The following is a 21,911-nucleotide window of genomic DNA, read 5'->3' on the forward strand; positions in this document are numbered from 1 at the left end:
ATGTTTATTGGATGCACACATTGCTTATATCTGTCAATAACTCTGAGAGCTATGACTAGATAGGACAAAATAAACATTTTTAAACATGAACAGACTGCATTGGTAGCAGTGGAATGCATCTAGTTAGCTAAAGACCTTGTCCTCAGGCACTGAAGGGATCATAATTACAGTTGCAACTCCACCTTCTGGCTTATTTTGCTCTAAGGAGTCCAAGATTTTGGATCTTTTATTTGAATAAATGTGGATACTTCCTTCAGGGTTTGAAAAAGGGAAAAATTGACAGCTACATTCCAAAGAAAGCTTAGCTGGATGGAAAATGACTGCTTGCAATACTAACGTGCTCTTTGTTTAGTGGTGCAAATCATTATAATCACTTTTAAAATGTGTAACTACAATAAACACTGAATATGAAAGCAAAGTTGAAAGCAAAATCTTCATGAGTTGAAGATTTCCATATGAAAATAAATGTATATGTGTGAAATCTTCTTTTGAACAACCTTCAACAAGTGTATGGGAAAAATACTGCGGAAAAGTCTTCTCACCAGAGGCATTTAGGCTACTTTAAAGGAACACACAAAGGGTAAATTTATCACATGGGGATGGAGAATGAAAAAGCAGCTTCATCCTTGATTAACTTTGTTCTGTGATAGCAAAGAGTCTGAAGTTTTCCATAGTTGTCTCCGTATTTGTAAAGCTAGGGTACTGTCTCAGACACACTTCTATACTACAGACAGTATTTTTAACATTCACTATTCCTCTTCACCACACCTATCTGTAGCAATCAATTTTGTGATTACAGTCAATGGCTTCAGAACGACATTCAAACTCATATGTTCCTGGTCAGGAGGGTTTTAAACATACAGCTCTCTTTTAATAAAAAGAATTATACACAGATTTGGTTGTAAACATCTTCTTTCTGCATCCTTAGAAATAAACAGAGACTCAGAGTCATACACAGGATTTAATGGAAAAAAGTTAAAACCCTGTGTAAAGACAAGCACCAGCAGTGGAACAGTGATAAATGAAGCTGTTCAGGCTCCCTGGCATGTTGATTCTGTGGAGTGCCTTTTACTGAAACAGTTTCCATATCATGGTTGGCCTCATGAATGTTCAGTGGTAGAGGCCAAATTCTGTCTTCAATCCAATCTCTGCTATTCCCTTCAACCACGTTGCAGCTTTCATCTGTTTTCTTGCATCAGATTCTTTCACAGGAGTTGAGCTGTGCCAAGCATCTTGAAGTTGTATTACCAAGAATGTTTCAAGCACAAATCTCTTAGCCTCATCACTGAACACAAGTGCCTTTGCCCAAGTGCAGAAAAGGTTTCTTTGCCTTGAACTCAAGGAAAAAAAAAAAAACTGGCAGATTTTGCACAACTTTGAGTCAAGATCTTGGCCTTTAAAGCTGTGGCATAAACATAGGTGTTGAACCAAAGCAGGATTTGGACTGTGGAAGAGGAATCAATGTCTGTAGGAATCTGTGAAATGTTTCTGTGTGAAGAGAACATTCTCCAGTATGTTCCTAGACTGGCCCATCTGCAGGGCTTGGGAGAAACAGCATCTTGATTTTCTCCACTATAACCCACATTCACAGACTGAAATTATAGCTGGGCCTTGGTCTGAATGGTTTTCACCACTTTGTCCCCGGGATGTCAACCCTTTTTCCCTTCTCGTGAGCAGAAATTGATGGGAGAGGAGGGGAACTTTTGTTAGTTTTGGTTCAGGGCCATCTGGGGCACTAACAGGCTGAATAAAGTGTCAAGATGTCCCCAGAGGAGAAAGGACTAACCAAAACAAAAACCCCACGATGAGCAAAATCAAAACCAGGCAGGAGTGTGACATTTGAGGGCTCACATGTAGATCAAGAAGATATCAGGTGACCACACTGAGTAGAGGACTCCAAAAAAAGCTCAGTAGGCTGCAAGTGTGTGGTGTCCCACTCACTTCTTTACTTTCCCTTTGCTAGACTGCTGCACCTCGGGAAAAATCCTTTCCTGCCATCAACCCTGCACTCCCCTACCCCACTGCACCAGGCAGCAAGCACGTGCTCAAGGGGCACGGCTCTCTGCTGCTGTCCTGCTCCCTGGCAAAGGGCCTGGCTGGGCTCCAGGCAGAGCTGCTTTCCCCTCCTTGCCAGTACCAGAACAGCCTCTGTCTAAACCTGGAAGACAAGGAAAGGCTTTTCGCAATGCCACCGTGTCACCAATCCCAGCACAGACCAGCCAGTGCAGGAACACTGCCCTGCTGGTTCTGGGACATTTGGCAGGTCAGGGGCTGCTTTTTGGGGTGCTCAAGCACATTCCTAACCAGAATTCCTAACACTTTTAAGAGAAGTTTCAGGCTAGGGATGGGAATGAGTGGGAGATGGAAGGAGGAAGCCAATGAGAAAAAGCAGCTGAGGAACAGCAAGGGAATGAAGAAGGTATTTTGTCTTTCCCTGCTGCAAATGGGACCACTTCACTCGAAGAAGAAACATCTGAGAAATAATTTAAAAATACTGTCTCAAAACAGTTAGGACTAGTAGACATCAGTCAGGGAAAATCTGTCTTTAAGTTCGAGACTCTGGAACTGTATTTCTATTGTGTTTGAACCAGTTCAATCAACCCCACTTAATTTCTATTGTTGAGGGAGTCTAAAATAGGCAGGAAAATAAGAAAAAAACAAAGTCTGCTGGAGAGGTATGCTGAGAAAGAAAAGATCATTTTGAGAAGAAGGCAAAAAAAAAGTGGAGAACTGACGGGAAGAATATAAAATGTACCTAGTGAAGCAATTTTGGGGATTCTTTTTCTTTTTCCTTTTTTCTCTTTTTCCTTTTTTCTGTAGAGAAGTTGTCATCAGCTTATTGTAACCATCCACCTGTACAGTAACTGCAAATACACTGGACATAACAAGCTAATCTTCTGACTTCTCTTTGCGTCACCCTTGTGGGGAAAATGCCACAAGAGAAATTTATCTGTCATGTTGTCATTTCTCATTGAATTTTAAACCTGTCCAAAATGAAAAAGTGAAGCAGTTTGTTTGAGTTGCAGAAGGAGTTTTGGCTTACTCCCCATGAAAATATGATTATGAATTCCTCCTGCATTTACTGTTGGCATATTATAAACAATTGAGTCCACTGATTACTGAGTTATATAAGAATTTTCATGTTATTTGAGACCTAATTCATCAGGTGCTCTGTGAAAGTGACATAGATATTTTTTAACATCTAAAATTCAAAGCAAAAGAAACTTTTTCTGTTCTGTGGGATTTTTATTATTGGCCTGGGGAGGAAGAAAGAAAACTGTGGGAGTTCTTGCCTCATACACCCAAGATGATTGCTTTCAGTGCAATTTTTACCCATTTTTACAGCTGGTCTGTGAGTATTCCTGCTCTGTGACAGTGTTGTCCTCATCCAGATATTCAAAAATTTCAGCGTCCTTATTTAAACCTCTGGGGTTCAGTCTCTGCATTTGATTCAAGACTTTGAAAGTCTTGGCATCAATCCCAAAGCTTCTTGGTGACTTGTAGGCCGTGAAAGAAGCTGCATTTTGACCACCATATTTTACTTCAGTGTAGAGCACTGAATTATCTGTCAGAGATGGGGAAAACCCATGGAAATTAATGTAATCCACCTATTAGTTTATGGTCACAATGTCCTCAAGGGAGTGCTCCAAAACAAGGATGTTATATTTGTTATTTCTATGAGTTAACAGAAAAACATTACTTCCTATTAACTATATGCCAAGCAGGGCCTAAAGTTATGAGAAACTCATCAAAGATGCAGAGCAGTCCCATACAAAAATATTCCTGTAAGACATACTACAAATAATTTTTTTTTTTTTTGGGAAAGCTTTCTACGATCTTCAAAACACAATTGTAGAAGAGATTATCTGTATGAGGATGACCCAGCTGAAGAACGTCATTTCAGAAAACATTACTACCCACACTATGGAACACATAGTTCTATACATTCTATTTTATCCTATGGTATTTTTCATATTCTGACATATTCTTACAAACTATATTTTTGCTTATTGCTGCTATACTGAGGCAAACCTGTATCTCAGCTATTTGGGTAGGCAAGAGTAAGGGTGTTGTAAACTTCATTTTTCTGTAAGTTTCTCATAGGTTTAAAGGTTTCTTTAAAGAGAAAGCAAAGCATGTACATTTTGTAGTTACACCAAATTGGACTCACATTGTACCTTAAGTTCACTTCAGCTTGATTATGAAAAGAACTTTGACATTAATAAGAGAGATTCTCTGAGTGAACTAGCAGTCTTCACTCTTTCAGTTTGACTTGTCAGTTATGGGACCAGTTTTTTGATATAAGGACATTTTCCTAGTCAGAAGGCTGTGGAGACCATCATGTTCTTCTGCTGGACTCTTGGAACACCCAACATTATTTGAATCTCTTTAGATAACACTGGATTTTCAACACACAACTAGCACATACTGCAAGATATTAAGAATGGATCATAGATACCATCTGATTAAAGTGCAAGTAATATAAAACTTAAACTGATAGTTCAGGAACTGATTACTCATTGGTAAGAGGCTCATAGAGTGAAGTAAGAACACACTGAAAAAGAATGTAATTAGATGAATTTCTGCAGCAGGATTTGTGACCCACAACATTTTAAAAAACCAGCAAATCCTGTGTCCCACCTTTGGTTCCATTATCAGCCATTTAATAGCATTGTTTATAAATGTAATCATTATTTTGTACAACAGTGTCACTTAGAAGCTTTAAATATGAGACCACAGTTGAGTTGTTTCTTCTCCAGGATTCATTTCCCAATCTCACAGTAATATTTTAGAGTCGTGTTGTTAGGAAGGCTTAGCAATGTTTGCTGAGCCCTTTGAAGAAAAGAAGCAACGTATTAAGGTATAACGAGGGCTGTTATTTTTAAAAAATCGTAATTTTTTTCAAAAGCAAACAATTTTGGCAACGTGATAAAAGGCAAGAAGAAAGAGGGAGTGAGCATACTGAAGACAGTATGCTCATTTTTTCCCTCACTAAACAGGAAACTCTTTAAGGAGCACTTTTCATCCTCATTGTTCTATCACCCAGCCTCTTGCACTCAAGAGCAGTCATTTCATATCTGTATTTACACTTCTCAAGCCATAGTCTGTGCTCATGCTTTTCAGCACTTTATACATTTATTTAAGGATCAACTTGGAGCACTTATTTCTCCTATTGAGAAAACACATCACATTCCCACATCACAGCCTGCAACTGCAGAACTACTATAAATCATAAACTATCACTGACATTCCCCTTTCATCTTCTGATAGATGCTCTTTTTAGGTGTTTTGCTTTTATTTAGGTTGCTTTGCTACTTTTCCCTTGGGATTGAAATACATTGTCTTTAATTTCTTTTCTCAGCCAATAGGTTTTTTTTACTCCTGATAGTGCACAACAGTGTGATTGTAAGCTCTTGGTGTATGCAAGCCCACTCATGGATCTTTGGCAATCAAAAACTATACCACAAAGTCAACTCCTTCACGAAAAGGCAATGCCCATGTCAAAACCATTAATCTTACATTACGTCTATCAGTAATATATTTCCTGTAAACTTTGTTTGCCTAAGTACTGTTTTGGGAATGAGAAACATGAAGGTACAACTCAAAGCATGACACTTGTGTGTTATGAGGAAGAGGATAAAATGCTGACTTTGCTTTCCATGGTTTTAAGCTGAATTCAAGTAGTATAAATTAAATAAGTGTCCAAGTGAGAGGAAAAAAGTAATTCAGTCTAAAGAAAAAGACATAAGAAAGAAGAGACAGTATCAGAAATAGAAGGGGGATGTCTAGAGGAGAGGCCAGTGGGAAATTTCATAGCCAGACAGAAGTGGGATGAGATTTGGAGTGTGGTACTGTAGAGATGCAGTCAGGACCATAAACATAAAATAAAAACCCCAAAGAAGATGTTATTAGTTTTGAAGCTCTGCTGCTAATTCTTAGCATACTTAGACTTCATCCACAAGTCGCTGCTTGTTGGCTCATTGAGTTGATCCACTTGCGTTTTTAATCACCTCTATTGCTGATGATAAGCATGTAAATATTTTGTGGCAATATTTTGCGACGACTACTTCCCATCATTGAAAATATGATCTAGCGCTGACGAAAAGGTGATTAATGAGACTCCACAGCTCTTTTGAAATTTCTTTTGTTATGACTACAAAAAATAGAAATTTAATTTTAAAAAACATGCTAATTCCTGATGAACTTTAAAAAAAATAAGTAACGAAGAGTCTGATTGGGAGAGTTTGGGAAAATTTAGCTGGTGTGAATCAGGGGCTAACATGAAACTGCTGGATTTATGTTATTTCACCAAACTTCCTTCTGTTTTCTGCTTAAAGTCACCATTAAGTCCATTGCTTGTTTGTAACTACCTAGTTTCTAAAAGCTGTACATTACTTTAAATTATTTTTTCTGTGAATCTGGTCACAAGATACTGCCTGGACTGTGCATGAAAAATATGCTGGAGATAAACTGTTTGTCTGTCTTTCTGTCTAATTACAAAAGGTTCAGCTCTGTAAATAAAGTTAAGAGAGTCTATCTGGAATGGGAATTTAGCTCATTTTAAAAGCCACTTTCTGAAAAGATTCATTTCCCATCTCTAAAGGTGAAATGGGCTCTTCTTGGATTAGAAAATACTGTCTTCTTCAGCGTTTGCAGGATTATGTCTCCAGTGTGTGAACCCAATATTCACACAGCATTGTGTAATGGTAAAAGTATTTGCCTGGAACAGCCAGCTTTATGATTGACTGATTATATTCTACTGAAGATTGAAGTGAAGATAACATTTTCAAAAGAAAAATATTGCTGGCACTTGACTACCTGTTCTGTACAGCATTTATTCGCACTTGTCAAGTAACCAAAATAAAACCTTTAATACTGCCAATTTGTGACCTTCTTTGCTGTAAAATACTCTGTTACTAAATCAGCACTTCTCTGCTGCCTGTGTTTGTCTTAAACCTTTTTGTGAAACAGTATCTACCCCCTTAGAGCCATTTACTGCTCTCGCTGTGTACGCAACGAGAGTTCTGTGCAAAGATCAAGGGGACATTAGGTGTAGGTACATCCAGGTGATAGTGATGCAGGGTTTACTTTAGGGTTGCTCATTTATTAGGATACATGTTGTGTGTTCTTACTGAAAGACAGCTCAGCGGTATTGGAGCCTGAACTCATTGTTCTCAACATTGAAACACTCTTTACACTGAATAGTTGGGAAGAGCTGGGTAAATGTTTTGAGGTTTTTTAAGGTAATGAGTGAAAGACACATGAAATTAGAGTTATGTTTTACCAGCTTAATACAGCCATAAACTGTACTGCCTGATTTATAATGAGAAGATGTTACATTTCTTATAATAATCTGTGATGAATAGGAAGTGTTTTTGCCTACAGCTATATTGTGCTAGGGTCTGATTATATCAGAGCTCATAAATGAAAAAGTCAGAAGGGGCCACTGTGATCATCTGGCTTGGCCTCTTTTATAATACAAGCCATGGAACTTCCCTGAATTAATTCCTGTTTGAACTGGAGCAAAAGTTTAGAGAAACAGCCAATCTCAATTAAAATATTTCCAGTGATGAAGAGCCCACAGCAACCCTTAGTGAATTGTTTCAAGGGAAAACTATCTTTGCCCTTACATTTTTGAGCCTTATTTTTATTTTGAATTTCCCCTAATTCAGCTTCCAGCAATTAAATCTTATTATGCCTTTGTCTGCTAGACTAACTCTTATTTATCAAAATCATATTCCTGCCATAGATACTTACAGTCTGTGATCATCTCAACTCTTAGCCTCTTCTTTTCTAAAACAACATATGAAACTCTTAGAATATGCTATAAAACTTTTTCTAGGGGTTTAATCAGTCCCATGGCTCTTCTTCATAGTCTGTGTAAACCCTTAGCATCCTCTAGGGATTGAAAACATGAAGAATGGTCTGTAGCCCATCATGAGTCCTACCAATGCTAAGTGTAGCAGCAACACTGTCTTCCTTGCTCTTCATGCATGCTCCTGGGTCCCTTGCATCCCCTCTGGCTGCAGTGCTCATTGGGAGGTTATATTCTGGAAGTTACTGACCATCAAAGTTCAGTGATTAAGTCAAAGTTAGAAATGCACTGAGGAATGTACTGAAATGTACTGAACTTAGAAGTAAAAAAAGAAAAAAAAAAGAAAAAAGAAAATAAATATTTCAGAAGATATTTTAGCTTCCTTATGTAGGACCAAACTCTATCCAAGCTGAACATATCTGGACACAAGTGCAGGAAAAAAATTCCACTCACTGCCTGCCTCTCTTATATGCCTATGTATGTAGTTGTGTGCAACAGCTTTAATGGTTAGAGAAGCAACAGGGTTGAGCTTCAGGTGCTCCACTCCAGAGCACATCAACTGGTGAAGGGAAGTGAGAAGAGAAAGAGGTGGGCAGCCCCACCCACAGCAGAACTTGCTCCCCATCTGGAGGTGGGCCAAGGGCAGGGAGGTCATCTGGCATTCCCTTCCTGAACATCACCAGTCCCAGAAGTTTGTAAGGAAGGAGGACATGGAGAGGCAAAGAGGTGCCTGGAGGAGGATTTCTCCAAATCTACTTGACTGTGAAAGCCCAGATTCATTCAGTTTTTAAAGCAAGGGTAGCGAGACAATCAAGAACATTCGATAGCCTAGCAGGACTCCTTCAGCCTTGCATGCTGTTTTCTCTAAACAGCTTCCTCAAAGTGATTTTACCCTTCGTCTTGGAGAATGAGTAAGCATCCTCACACCACTTTAGACAGTACCATCAGTAGTTTGTGTAACTTGCACAGCGACCTATGTAAAGCAGCCACTCACCCCCAGGAGATTAGTGAAGATTATGCTAAACCTCCTTCCTGTGTATGGTCTCTGTTGTTACATGAAATACTTATATAAAACCTCATGTAGGTATTGTTGCTGCTGCTCCCTTTGCCTTTATTGTGGCAGCATAGGTGGGCTTTCAGTTTATAAATACTGTTGATATCAGCCAACAGTACAGGGTAAAAATGGACATGTTTTATACAGTAAATAAACTTGCGACAATGTCCCCATAGGAACTATGCTTATACTAATGTTCCATTTACTGCATTTATTTAAGATACCAAAATTAATTACAACTACCACAGCCAATTTATGTGCTTAGCATTCTGTTACACACCCTTGAAGTCTGAAATTCATTAACATCATACATATTTTAACACACTCGTCTGTCTCTTTCTCTTTTCTTAACTGTGTGTAGGATCTAAGATATTTTCCTCGGGGCTTGGAGAGGTGTTGCTCCACACCGTGCTGTAGCACAGGGTCTTAGATATACCCCGTAGGAGTTTAATGAGTGTTTATCTTCTGACGCTGCCAGGAGGCTGTCTTGCAGTCAATCCTTCCGGTGGCTGAAGTTTCTCAATGCAGTGCTGATCATATCTCAGTGAAGGTGGATCTTACTCTCCTTCACAGCAATGTCAATGATCCAGTGTTGTAATAATGTCTCAGAGAAGCACATGCTTGCCCACTGCTGTATTGTATAAACAAGAATTTCCTTTTTCATTGCCCTGAGTTTTTTCAAGGTTACAGTTTGTTCTGGGGAGATCCCCAGCTACAACAAAGTCTCCTGCTTAGAAGGCAGTCAGGGTTTTGGTTGTAGTGAATTCTCATCTTTTCACATGCACTGTTCTTCCTCGTCCTCTCATCACCACCAGTGACAGTGGTGGTGGGGCTGTGAATGTAGAAATATGCAGACAACATTGTGTGCAGCAGCAGGATGTTGTTCAGGCTCTTGGTACATGCATTTCTTTATCCAGGAAGGGCTGGCTGTATTTTTTCTTTTTCTTTTCTTGCCTTTTGCAGAGATAGGGTCTCACACTCTGTTGGGGTCATTGCAACCACCCAAGCTAACACATTCCTGGGTTAAGTTACCATCTTTCAGTTGGGAAACAGTTCAACTCGAAAATAAAGTAATATGTGCTAAATTTACACTCAGCTGTGACAGTGCTTTAACTTCACATTTAAAAGAGATGTACAAATAGTCACAATCTTCTAGCTCAAAATTGTAACTTTTTGGTGCATTTTCTCAGAAGGTCCATTGCTACTATGCTCCAAGGCCCGCTAGGGATGCTGCAGTTTTTCATAGCCTCTTTTGCTGCTTGGACCACATTTCCCCACATGTCTCACATGTGCTTACCAGGTTCCTGGATATCCTTGATATCGTTTGGCCAGTCTGCTGTGCTCTCCAGATACAGAATTCTCTTCCAAAATGGCTCCGTGTTTTTCTTAAGAGTTTCTATTTTCAGTCATCCAACTGCCCTTACATACACTATCTTCTGTGCCCAATTCGTCTTGATAGCTCCAATATTTTTGAGAAGCAAGCAAAATTCTTCCCTGATGTCTGGCTACCCTATCAGAAATCTAGATGCAAGCACTTGTAAATCTTTGTCTTGTGAAGTTTGTTTTCAGATATTTTCCAAATCCCTGCCTTGAAACCATCTGTATAAGAAGAAAAAAAAAAAAAAAAAAAAAAAAAAGGAAAGAAGGAAAACTATCCACTTTGCACATATATTGAGCAGAAGCTTTTTAAAAATCCGTGGTTAAAAATGGTATATGACTGGATTCTCTATCTGTAAGAGTACTTCTTGCTCTTTTTCACTGTTTTCATGCTGTAGGACTTCTATGGCTAAAAATTAATTCTTGTTATACAAAAGTAGAATTACTTTGCAGAGTCAGAAGTTTTGTTAAAAGTCATCTATGACTTTCTACACCTAAACTTACACACACAACTCTATGGCCAAACACTCTTCCACAAAAGCTATGGAATATTTCTGTCCTCAGTGCAATGCCCCAGTTCTGTTTCAAGTACATCATATTATTTACTTGCCTATTGATTTTACTCATTGCATTTAAAGATGTGAGATATGTTCCCTGATAGATGTGATGGCAGCATTATGCTGAAGTTTTCTTTCTATAGCATCTTTCTTCAGTAGCACCAAGGGTTTCCCATGCATTCAAGATTCTTGGAATAAATATCAATAGATATTTTTATAATCTAATAAGAGAAATGAGAGAAAATAGTAATGAAAAGCATACATATAAGTAATTAAAATATACATAAGATGATAAGAATATAAAATGAGAATATAATGCAAAAAAGGAGACAGCAGTCAGCCTTTTCCTCTCCTCTGCACATCCTCCTGGCCGCCACCGCTCCCTGGGAGTCAGATCTCGTTAGCATTGTCTCCACACTGAGCCCAGCAGTGATCCCTCTGCTCGCAGGGAGCCACGTCAGCATCTGGCATGGCACAGATCCCTGCTGTGCAAATGAGCTAGACAGGGGCTGGCAGAGGATGGCGTAAGGCAGAACTCGTTTGCTCAGGCACATTTCTACCACTCATCAGTCATGCCAGCTCAGGCACAAGTTTCTTCATCACCACTGGAGGCATGTCCTAGGCTCATGGACATTATTTAATGCATGAGACTAAACAATGATCTTGTGGGGCTTTCTGTGGGGTCAGAAGTCAGTGACACTGTGCACGCCTGCTTTCTCACACACATAATACAGGAGGAAGCCACTACTATGAAGATTTTAAACCAAAGCAGTATCAAGCCCGAAACAAAGACCACTGGACAGGAGTCCGTTCTGCGGCATAACTGGCATATGGGTGAATAGGCTGGGAAACTGCTTAGCATAAGAGAAATTAGGTGACTGTAAAAACAATGTGACATCATTTTATGCAAACAGTAACTTGATGATTAGAATGTGATGGTATTTCATTAGGAAATGATACAAACACTTAATTGATAGTTTGGTTCAATTGTTACCAAAGACTGGCCAAAGCTGGCTGGAAGAAAAGCACATGCTCTCAGAGTTGCTGTCCAAATCAATCTGACTTCTACTCCCATTTTATTTGTAAGACCAAAAACACTGACTTTCCTGGGGGCAAGTGAGGTGCAGGTCTTTCAGCATTGCTTGCTGATGGGCATTGAGAACTTCCCTGGCTGGCATAATGACCTGGAAACACTACAGAGATCCTGAAACTAAGAAAGCAATAGATCTGCATAGAAACCCCATATTAAATTGGGTTCTCAGTACACATGACTTTCCCCCTCAGTTCCATTGTTTCCTCCATTGTCCATTATTAGGAAGAAACTTTAGCATCCTGTACAGAAGGAGGCTGCCTTTTAATTTAATCAGATGCCCATTTTTGATCTGAGGAATTGAAACCCCTGGGACACACTGAGCACCTATGCACCCACCAGTAAGTCTAACTGCAGTCTGAAGAGCAGAATAGTTCCTTTTTCCTTGTAAAAATTTCCCAGTGAAGCTGAGGAGTAAGATTGATTGATATTAGGTTGAGTGGGGAGCCTGAGAACAGCTTGAGGGCTGTGTAGGTTGAATCACAGGGTTTAACTGTGTGGTGCAGGCCTTGAATAGAGAGGACAACAGACAGGTCTGATAAAGAGTAGTCAAGATTCAGGTTTTAGGCACCTCAGTGATCAACAAATGGAAGTCTCATGGGAGCTGAGAGGGCCTTGGTGAGAGGAACTTGCAGAGGCCAAGAGCCACAGCTCTGAAGGGCCATTGGCAAAGAACATCTTGAGTACACCTCTATCTCCACTGGGTAGCTGGGGTGGGCCTTGTGCTGGGGCTCTGGCCCACTGCTCACACAGGCACAGGGCCCAACCAGGCTGCACTGAGACCTCTGCAAGGGTCTCCTTTCCTCATTGCAGCTGCAACACCTGAGAGCTCTGCTGACCAGTTGGCAGGCTGCAGAAAATGGCTCCAGCACAAAGGCTGGAAGTCATCTTCATACTGTCATTACTTGGGTGGGCAAGAGCAGGGAAAACTACTTGGGGAAAAGTTGAAATAATTTTCCCTGAGTCCTGATAAAATCAGATTCTCTATGTCTGTCAGGGGTGGGCAGCATTGTACTCTTTACACCTCAGTCATAAGTCACATAAGAATCAGTAGTTAGGGTTGTTCTTTTTTGCACTGCTTTGAGGAACCTCACTTCTGTCATGAAAGTGCTCTTACCTTAGTTTTAAATTTCTTCTCTGACATGCCTGCAGTCAACAAAAAAAATCCCTAAAATCAAGTGTGATAAGAGCATGCTATAAGTATTGTCCTCCGAAAAGTCAAATGAGCTTCCAACCCTGTTGTTCAGCAAAATGCTACCAAAATCTTACTTTTCAAAATAAATATGCTCCTTTGTTTCTTTCAGGGATAAAAAATTTTAAAACCCTCTCCTAAGAAAATCTGGAGAGTTTTTCCAAACTAGAGGGGCAAATCTGTCTCCCACAATACTCACTCAATTACTTTCAGTCCAGCTGATGCCTTATCACTCAAAATATAAACATCTTTATTTAAAAGTCATCTGAGGATGGACTTATCATGAAAGGAGAAAATTCATGAGAAGGAGGTTGTCTGCACATGTCAAAAAATGATCTAGAAGGAAGTGGGGAAGAAAAATTAAACATATTTTAGTACGAGGTTATATTACAATTCTCACATAAATTGGCAAGAACCTGTAAAGCAGCGTTTGAGCCTACATGACAAGCACATACAGGGAAAATCTTCATATCTCCACATATTTGGTTTAGTTTTGAAGTGCTGGTGCAATGTGTGTGCATAGGAGAGAACAAGAGCATGTGCAATGAAAGCAGGAGAGAGCTTCTGTGGCTATGCCAGCAGGGCATGACTACATAATTTTTCGTGTGGGAAGAAGCTAGCAGAGAAGATCTTTGAGGTGTTGAAAGTATGATGAAATACCTGGGTTAAAAGATTAATACAAAGAGAGCACATGAAGAGTCAGAGTCACGAACACAGGAAGGCAAAGGATCCACAGGAGTGGTCCAGAGAGACAGGGAGGGCTGCATATGAAAGGCAGAGGAGAAAAGCAGGGCACCAACTATTGCCCAGTGTAAGAGGAAACACCTCAAAATAGAAGAAGATAGGAAACTTAAATGGGAAGAAACAATGTGAAGACATTGCAGAAATGCAAGGAACATAAAGCAAATTTTAAAAAAATTTTTGGTAAGTTGTGAGTTTTCTAGGCTGGGGACTTTTTGTTTGGAGGTTATTGCTCTTGTGGTATGAAATGAACTCTAGAGACAGAAAGTGTCTACAGTCAATACTGTCTCCTTGCTACCTCTCTTATGATTTTTGTTTGGGGTTTTTTGGTGTGTTGTAGTTTTTTGATTGGTTAAATGCTTGCTTGGTTGTTGTTGTTTTGTTTTGTTTTGTTTTGCTTTATTTGGTTTGGTTTGGGCTTTTTGGTTTGGTGGGGAGGATTTTGTTGGTTGGGTGGGTGGTAGGTTTTTTTTGTTTGGACAAAATTTTTTTCATTTCCTTGACAAGCTGTATCAAAAAGCAGCCCCATCTAGCTATAACTGTGCATCCCTGTTACTGGCTAGTGTTCAAACTGCCCCATTTACTATCCAAAAAAGTGTCACACATTTTGCCACATTAAGGGAAATTCTCACTGATTCCTTGAATAGTTAATTCTCTTCACATCATTTGCTGGGAAAGATAAGAATAAGGTGTGCATTTCTTCTCTCCTAGTCTTGATTGAGCTGTGTTCATACTATTCTGTCAGGATTTCCATGTACAGGTGGGATGTAAGCATAAAGGTGCAGTGAAGGGGAGCATGAGCTAGAAAAGGGAAGTAAGGAGCTAGGCAGAAAAAAAAATGTGCAAATGAATGAAACGAAGCAAGGGCAGTCAGGAGAGAGTCTATGAAATGTGGAACAAAAGTAAAGCAGAATGTAGAATAAAAACTTGATAGGGAGAGCTACTGAAGTGACATGCAAACTGCAAATAGAGCAAAAATAGAATTGAAAAGAAGAAAATTAGCAAGGAAATGAAAATGTAACAAAATTTGGGCAAGAAATCTAGAACAGTAGGAAGAAACTAAAGGAAACTCTAGGGCAAACTAGAGAAAAGTAGAAAGAAAATAAGTAGAAGAAAAGCAGAAAAATAAGCCACTGAGTAATTTTTTAAAAGAGTAAATACTGACTGAGGTCAGCGTCCTTTTGTTTATAGGTGTTGTTAGGGAAGAGCTGCACTATATATTTATGAAACACCTGGCAGGTTGGAAACAAACGTTGGAAGCGGGCACTCCTGGCTGGAAGACATATTTTTGTTTTCCTTAGACCTTTCACGACACAATTAGATCTCTGTAGCTAATCAGGCTGCTGCAGTACTGATAGATAGAGTACATTGACATCGAAAAGGAGTGGACTTGAGGCACAACGGGTTCAGTGGTGTGTATATAAATATTTCTAGCTACACCCTCATGGGAAAAAGTTCCAGCTCTTTCCATGCAGAAAACAAGTCATGACCTTTGAGAAAGTAAGCAATAGAGATAGGTCTAAGCTGCCAGATTTTTATTCCTGTCCAACAGGATGGAAAGGGATGCTATGGAATTAGAAATTTGGCTTCGTTTCTAGAACTCCACTTCTATGTGTACACACTTCTATTTATTTTACTACAATGGTTCGGGTATTTGGGCTTTTCTTGGATCAATTTCTAACCAGACCCATGTCCAGTTATTCTGTACACCTTTTCCCCCAGTTTTGAAACATTGTCTACACTGATATGTATGGAGCCATTGATTTTCTTCCTATATGTAAGTACTTAGCTTTGTTACTAAGCCCTTCTAAACGCTTTAATTCACAGTACAGATTGTTCTTTTGGTGTGAAACCATACTTTTTGTTGGTTAAACACTAGCAGCTGGAGGGACTTTAAGTGTGTTTTAATAGGGACCATGAAACTGCCCTTTCGTTTTACACTTTCTTGTTATTATATTGTGCCCTTATTCCTTGTTCTTACTATTCACAGTATTTAATGTAGATGGTTAAAATGCTTATAAGAGACAGGCAGGGAACAGTTTAACCTCTGACAAGGGCAGCATTTTTAAATTCAACCATAAGCGTTTAGTTGAGAAAAATCTGTTTCCACTTTCCTGATGAACCCTTTAAAAAAAGTTCTGTTTAACTACATACAGCAAAGCCATGATATCAGCCCTGCCACAAAAGGCCAAATCCTGCAGATCCCTATTTGCATGAGAAGTCCTTCAAACTGGGAGTCCTTTTCAAGTGAAAGGAATACACGTGTGATTTTAGGATTTGCAGAATTTGGCCTCCAGCTAATAACTTGGCAAAATTGTGCCTCCACAAAATTTGTGGTCTCAAGTAAAACTTCCTAAGTGGTTTTTGATTCCTTTGCAATAAGCTCCTTTAGGAAAAAAGAACTGCCAGGTGATGAACTTTCCTGGGATTCAGAACGTTTGCTAAAATGATATCAAAACAACGCCCTAATAGTTGAGTCATGGAATTAAAAACCCCAAAGTTTTACAACAGTGCAACCTAGAGATTATAATATTAATAATATTATTATATTAATAATCTCACTTCCTCTATGCATTAGAATAAATGTAAAAGACCAATTTGTCTTGGAAAAACTGATTTCAAATTGAAGGTTAATCTAGTAATTTTAAATAGGCCAATTTCTGTAGCCTTACTGGAGGAAAATGCCCAATGTTGTTGTTTGACATTCAAAGGAGTATTATCTGACTCAGGGCTGTAGCTCTGTAAAAGATGATTTTACTAGAGCTGGCATTTTAATTTGCTTCCAGAAGTATTTTCAGAAGTGAAACAAGGTTTTCCTTACCTCTGTAGGAAGCAGAGAGGGATTCCTCTTTTCCAACTTGTTTGTTAAGAAGTGCTGCACCACACCACTGTCTCTCCTTGCCTGTTACACGAATGTCTCCTGCTGCTTCAGCAGATATTTGAGGGCAATCCGTGTGTCAGTCTCTCCAGGGATCCTCCTGCAGCCAGTAATGTCTCTTCAGATGGCTCCATTGCACTCCAAGACAACATGGTATGGAATGGTATCCAGAAACATACCAGAAAGGAGAAGATAAAATCCACAGAGCAGGCATTCCTCAAGGAAGGTTCACACCAGAAAAAAGAAATAAAACAGAGCTACTGTAGGTCAACAGGAGAACTACAACTGTTCACAACTCCACAGCATCTCTATCCAATTATCCCAAAGGATTTGGCAAATGCCCAAAAGGAATGATATGGTTGTCTACTTTTGTAGGAAGAAACAAACTGGATAAAGTTAATTTCTTTCAATGACAGACATCTGTGATTTTTTACTGAGTTTACAAATGCAATGTGTTCCAAAAGGCTGGGGGGTAGCAATATAGTACTGAAGCCCTGCATCTGATTGTTAATTATTATTTTATTCTGAATGTATTTTCACTAAATCAGGCTTCTGATATTGCATGAGTTGTATTAGACATCTTAATAGAAAACTCTTTGTGGTACAAGAATCCTCTAAAATAACCTGAAAATAGCCGCTCCCTGTCTTATAATGCCAAAATTAAGCAGGCTGCTATCTCTAGTGCTCTCCCTCTCTTTCACTGTTTCCCCCATTGAATCTATCCCAGATGCAACACTAAATACCACTTTATCCAAGACCTATGCTTCTTCCACCTTTGAAGAGGAAAGGAAACCTTTATCTGGAAATATACATTTTTGGTTGTTTGGTTCTTAATGTGTTTCAAGCTGTTTCACATTAGTCTCAGAGGCCGAGGTGGTATACAGAACAGAAGGCAGGTGAGACAGTTCATGATAAATGAAAATTATCTCATGAACATCAGCACCTCATTTGTGTACATGTGTGTTTTCCCCGTTGCCGAGTTAATTATTCTTGGTAATAATATTGAGTCAGACGCATGACTATATCATTGCAGACAAACCCAGGTTATTAATGCATTTTCACTAAAGTAATCCTTGCCACAGGCAAGATTTTAACCTTCTGAGGGGTTATAAGCTGCTCATGCACGTAGTTGCTCTACCCAAGGAACAGACCGTGAACAAACTTAAACTTGTAGTCCTGGTTTATGCCTTGTTCTCCCTCGTCTCTGGGGAGGAATAAGAGAAAGAGCCATAAGCATTTTAATATCACTGAAGATTCTTTGATACAGATGAATGTAAAGATCATACAGAACGTGTAAAGATCATATAAGAAAAGAATCCTAGGTGTAAGAACACTTATTTCTTAAAGTGACTGCAATTTCTTTCTTAGGTACAGGAAGAAAGAAAAACGCCAGCTCTTGTTCATGAAGGAGATAATCCCAGCTGTCACGCAGCCGCTCAGGAGAGCCGAGTCCTGTTTGCTCCAGTGACTAATTACAGCAGAACAGAGCACATCTTGTCTCTGCTGGCATTTCAGTTTGAAGGACCTTACCACCCAAAACCTGGTATCCCCGTTTTTTCCTTTCCCTGCCCTGGTGGCTGGTGGTGCAGCTGCCCCAGCGCTGAGCACCGGCAGCTTAAAGCACAGTGACGGCAAGCAGCGTTAAAGAACACGCTCTTACTCAAAGGAGCAGCTCCCTGCATACCCTGGAATTAGAGCCGCTCACTTTTCTGACCAAAAGCCTGTTTTTACTATTGTTAGCTCTGTAGAGCCAAGGAGCTCTGGGAGCACGAGCTGGCTTCTATTCTGTTTTGTACATCATCGACCAAATTGTCAGCTAATTTCCTATTGTGGGATCTTTATCACCATCAGGGACCTATGAGGCAGAATGAATATTTTTTACTTTCAAATCTCATGTGGAAGCTGCGGGTTGCCAGCGGGGAAAAAAAATTCTGACCTGTAAATTTAGCAAATATGATAGGAAAGTAATTGAAAATGAAAAATAAGGAAAGGTCCTTATTTTTATCCTGTTAAAGACTAATTATATTACTAATTATATTACTGAATTATAAACACATTTTTTAAAAGTGTCTTTTTCAGTTTTGTGTGTGTGTGTGATGTTTCTCCTTTTTTCCCTTTTGTGTCTTTTTTTGTCAGATGTTCTTCAAGGCTCTTTTAAGTCCCTTGGTTTCAAATCACGTTGAAACATATAGTTTTGTTAACCCTAAAACTGGCATCCTAGAGGAGTCAAAAATGAGATTGGCTTAAAAATCTTAAATTCCAGAAAAAATAAGATGTAATTTTTAAACTTCTAATCTTTTATCAAATTTATATTTTCAGATGTTACAGATGTGAGGGGCAGAAATGCACACAAAGAAAAAGCAGCTTAAAACGGTCATGGGTTCATTCACGTCCAAGAATGGCAGTTATAAAGGAAGAAGCAAATATTGAAACTCAAGATAAAATCTTGAGACTTTTCAAAACTGAGCACCCCCATCCCCCCAGTCCAAAGCAGTTCTTTTTCTGGAATTTGGATTGTAAATCTCCACTAAGAAGGTAGAGCAAAAATACAGCACAATGTTGTCATTTCTGCAAAGAAAAATTAACTTAAAAAAAAACCCTAAAAGCAAAGCCACTTAAAGCTCAGCAGCTGGTATGAAAAAACCTGAAGCACTGGAAGACTTGCAAGTGCAGATTAAGGTATACTTCTCCTAGCCAATTTTATCTCCATGTCTCTTTGCTCAGTGCATGTCCTTTTTGAGGTGAAGACAGTTAAAGCCAACCATCTCCTGATGCTTTGTTGAGGTCAACAGTAGTTTTAAATGTGAAAGGACTGAAGCACTCAGTCCCTGTCTAGGAAGCCATTACAGCAAGACCTGTTGACCCAATAGCTCCTTACACTACACTGCTATTTTAGGAAGTTCATGGAACAGTGTAAATTATCCTGAGATGAATAAAATCATAAAGAAGAAAAGCTTGTAACTGGAAAGCATCAGTCCTGGTGGAGAGTGGACTAAATCAAAATTATGCAGGAAAACAATTCAGCTATACTGAAAAAAAATATTTATGGGAGACATTTGCACAGTTTGTAACTTACAGAAAAAAACTTCATCTCAGGCAAGGACCCCGTGGCAGAAAATATACTGCGAATAGAATTGGGCAGGAGGAGTAGACAGGGTTGAATTCAATTTGTATTAGAAAGCTCATAGTAGCTCTAATTGTACAGAAATGACAGCCATTCAACATAGTAAACAGCCTAAGGTAGAGATCCTATTGCAACTTCAAAAACAGCAAGAAAAGTTGAGATCCTCTGAATGACCTCTCTACCCCTGCAAAAAGAAGCACTGAAAATACGTCACAGCTGTACTGAGGAGTAAGTGCTCACTCAAAAAAATGCATGAAAAGTCCATAGATCTACAGGGTATAAGGTTTTCCTAAGTTATGCTTCTCTAAGGTGTAAAATACCTTTTCAAGAGTTACTTACCCGGTTGTTCAAAAATTAGCTACTTTTGCTGATACAGAAGCTCATTTTATCAAAGCTTTGACTGAAATCCAAATAAATTGTTCTGTGTGAACTTTTGTATTTTTATCAGCTTTGCAAGACTCTAAAAAGATAAAGTCAAGATAGAGGACTAATCAAACAGAAGGAGCTTTTTACCATCCCTAGATGCAGTGAACTAACACAAAGTCAGTAAAACTAACATGTGTGGAAGCAGTTTGCATGAAATGATTGTCATCAACTTTGCTCAAAACACAGAGTAAAACTTTTCTGAGAGTTCAAATGCCTGTTACATTTCTGAGAATGATTTTGTTCCTTTACTTTTATTTTATTCCACTTACTTTTGGATGGAATGTACAGAATGGCTAACTTGTGTGCTGAGTGCAATCTTAAGCCAAACCAGCAATATCCTTTTTTGACAGCTGCTCTGTTGAGTTTTCTCTCTCAGATCTTCATAGTCTAAGAACCCAAGAAGTTGGAAAACTGAGTTTGCCAGGTGTTCTTTTATGTTGAACTCCTGAAAATTATTTCAGGGAAAACAAAATTAACATACTGTGTTAATTTCATTTCAGAATATACAGCTTTTCTGAAAAAGGTGAACAGAAAAAAAGTGACAGAACTAGCCCACATTTGAACACCTTTGAATTTGTGATGCCTTTATTGCATACTCTACCTTTAACTTGATGAGAAATTATCTGTTTCCTGAGATAGTGGCCATTTTGTTTGCAGTTGCTGTTAGAAAGGTGCGTTCTGTTTCCTCCAAGAACAGACTTACTTTTAGTTCTTGAAATTAAAAGAAAAACAACTTAAAGACCAAGAGAAAAGTGGAAAGGTTTTGTGTACATACATGGTACAAAAAACCCAAACCAAAACTAATATATATACACAAATAAACATAATCTATAACCATAGATGGTGTTATAATTTGGTACTTACCTGCCTTTTCATATCTAGTTTGTTGGAGAGAAAATAAGAAGCTTCAGTAAGAGATGTTGCAGAGCTGCAGCACAGTGTCCACAACACCCTTCTCCAGAAGCAGCTGAATACACAGCAATTCCAGGCTTGATCCCTCATTATCACATCATGTGTTAACATTAGTTTGCACATCATCAACACACAAAATTTTAGTTTTAATCAAACATCTAACTATTGATTGTTGTAAAAAAAATACTCAAATTTCGAGTAAAAAATACAGAATTCAACTGTCAGTGCAAAGCTACATTTTCTGTGGCAGCTGCCAATCTCCACAAGGGCAACAAGAACTCCAAAAGGCAGTGGAAGAGCCCCTTGCTCAGTATTCCTATCATGCAAGCCCATTTTTGTCCCTTGGAATAATGCATTGTATGGTATTTTCTACCTTGTTTGGTATTTAGAGTTGGAATTTATTGCCAGGCTTCCTGGCAGCAAGCTGTGCAGGTTGCAGGCGGAGGCTGATGGAGGTGAGTGAATTAATGTGGTGGCTGTTTGGAATGTCGTCCAGCTGCCAGGGAGAATTATGTTTGTTTGCCTTTGGCACAAGTGTGAAAGGAACAGCCGTAGATTTCAGAAGTGTGAGTCTACATTTTTATATCTCACACTAATGAATACATATTTTTGTATCCTATACATTTGGGGAAATAGAATTTATTTGTAGATTTTATTTACCACTTGTGTGGTAGAGAAGGAATGTTTCCTCAGAGACCAGAGACTGAACTTGTACTTTAGAAAGGAAAAAGAAAAAAAAAAAAG

The 21,911-nt window shown here is 39.0% G+C and overlaps 2 long non-coding RNA genes across 2 annotated transcripts in view; one reads left to right on the forward strand and one right to left on the reverse strand.

Annotated features, from left to right (window-relative positions):
• LOC119698338 overlaps window positions 1–19,840 on the forward strand; it is a 30,330-nt gene extending 10,490 nt beyond the window's left edge. The window contains exon 4 of the long non-coding RNA XR_005256127.1: window positions 18,074–19,840. This is a non-coding gene — a long non-coding RNA (uncharacterized LOC119698338). The remainder of the gene's footprint in view (window positions 1–18,073) is intronic.
• Window positions 19,841–20,504: 664 nt separating this feature from the next.
• Window positions 20,505–21,526, reverse strand: LOC119697999. The gene is made up of 3 exons (XR_005256020.1): window positions 21,120–21,526; window positions 20,857–20,966; window positions 20,505–20,700 (listed from the first exon to the last, which is right to left on the reverse strand). It is a non-coding gene; the product is annotated as an uncharacterized LOC119697999 (long non-coding RNA).
• Window positions 21,527–21,911: the final 385 nt, after the last annotated feature.

The sequence above is a fragment of the Motacilla alba genome, chromosome 2 (assembly GCF_015832195.1).
Source record: "Motacilla alba alba isolate MOTALB_02 chromosome 2, Motacilla_alba_V1.0_pri, whole genome shotgun sequence".
NCBI classification, from domain to species: Eukaryota; Metazoa; Chordata; class Aves; order Passeriformes; family Motacillidae; genus Motacilla; species Motacilla alba.